Here is a 2,220-nt window from a genome sequence, read left to right on the forward strand (position 1 = left end):
GACAACACACCCCCTACCTTTCCTAAAGCCTCCTTGTTCATCTGCTATCCTATTCTCCGTCTTACTCTTAATTCTTTCAATAATAACTCTACCATTCACTTTACCAGGTATACTCAACAGACTTATCCCCCTATAATTTTTGCACTCTCTTTCGTCCCCTTTGCCTTTATACAAAGGAACTATGTATGCTCTCTGCCAATCCCTAGGTACCTTACCCTCTTCCATACATTTATTAAATAATTGCACCAACCACTCCAAAACTATATCCCCACCTGCTTTTAACATTTCTATCTTTATCCCATCAATCTCGGCTGCCGTACCCCCTTTCATTTTACCTACTGCCTCACAAACTTCCCCCACACTCACAACTGGCTCTTCCTCACTCCTACAAGATGTTATTCCTCCTTGCCCTATACACGAAATCACAGCTTCCCTATCTTCATCAACATTTAACAATTCCTCAAAATATTCCCTCCATCTTCCCAATACCTCTAACTCTCCATTTAATAACTCTCCTCTCCTATTTTTAACTGACAAATCCATTTGTTCTCTAGGCTTTCTTAACTTGTTAATCTCACTCCAAAACTTTTTCTTATTTTCAACAAAATTTGTTGATAACATCTCACCCACTCTCTCATTTGCTCTCTTTTTACATTGCTTCACCACTCTCTTAACCTCTCTCTTTTTCTCCATATACTCTTCCCTCCTTGCATCACTTCTACTTTGTAAAAACTTCTCATATGCTAACTTTTTCTCCCTTACTACTCTCTTTACATCATCATTCCACCAATCGCTCCTCTTCCCTCCCGCACCCACTCTCCTGTAACCACAAACTTCTGCTGAACACTCTAACACTACACTTTTAAACCTACCCCATACCTCTTCGACCCCATTGCTTATGCTCTCATTAGCCCATCTATGCTTCAATAGCTGTTTATATCTTACCCTAACTGCCTCCTCTTTTAGTTTATAAACCTTCACCTCTCTCTTCCCTGATGCTTCTATTCTCCTTGTATCCCATCTACCTTTTACTCTCAGTGTAGCTACAACTAGAAAGTGATCTGATATATCTGTGGCCCCTCTATAAACATGTACATCCTGAAGTCTACTCAACAGTCTTTTATCTACCAATACATAATCCAACAAACTACTGTCATTTCGCCCTACATCATATCTTGTATACTTATTTATCCTCTTTTTCTTAAAATATGTATTACCTATAACTAAACCCCTTTCTATACAAAGTTCAATCAAAGGGCTCCCATTATCACTTACACCTGGCACCAAAAACTTAGCTACCACACCCTCTCTAAAAGTTTCTCCTACTTTAGCATTCAGGTCCCCTACCACAATTACTCTCTCACTTGGTTCAAAGGCTCCTATACATTCACTTAACATCTCCCAAAATCTCTCTCTCTCTCCTCTACATTCCTCTCTTCTCCAGGTGCATACACGCTTATTATGACCCACTTTTCGCATCCAACCTTTTGCATTAATCCACATAATTCTTGAATTTACACATTCATATTCTCTTTTCTCCTTCCATAACTGATCCTTCAACATTACTGCTACCCCTTCCTTTGCTCTAACTCTCTCAGATACTCCAGATTTAATCCCATTTATTTCCCCCCACCGAAACTCCCCTACCCCTTTCAGCTTTGTTTCGCTTAGGGCCAGGACATCCAACTTCTTTTCATTCATAACATCAGCAATCATCTGTTTCTTGTCATCCGCACTACATCCACGCACATTCAAGCATCCCAGTTTTATAAAGTTTTTCTTCTTCTCTTTTTTAGTAAATGTCTACAGGAGAAGGGGTTACTAGCCCATTGCTCCCGGCATTTTAGTCGCCTCATACGACACGCATGGCTTACGGAGGAAAGATTCTTTTCCACTTCCCCATGGACAATAGAAGAAATAAAGAAGAACAAGAGCTATTTAGAAAAAGGAGAAAAACCTAGATGTATGCATACATATATGCATGTGCATGTGCATGGTCAGTGGTCAGTCGTCACGTGAGGTCACAGACCCTGAGCTGCTTTGGGGATTTGCGTGGACGGTTACAAAGCATGGCTTGCTTCTGCAGTGTTTTAAAATCTGAGGTTGGAGAGTTGAAGGAGGAGGTCTTGCTTCTCCAGGAGGAGATTAGGAGGCTGAAGGTCCACCTCAATGGGCCTGGGAGAGAGTGTGAGGTGGTTGGAGATGTGGGGAATGAGGCTT

Source organism: Cherax quadricarinatus, chromosome 64 (assembly GCF_038502225.1).
Source record: "Cherax quadricarinatus isolate ZL_2023a chromosome 64, ASM3850222v1, whole genome shotgun sequence".
Lineage (NCBI taxonomy): Eukaryota > Metazoa > Arthropoda > Malacostraca > Decapoda > Parastacidae > Cherax > Cherax quadricarinatus.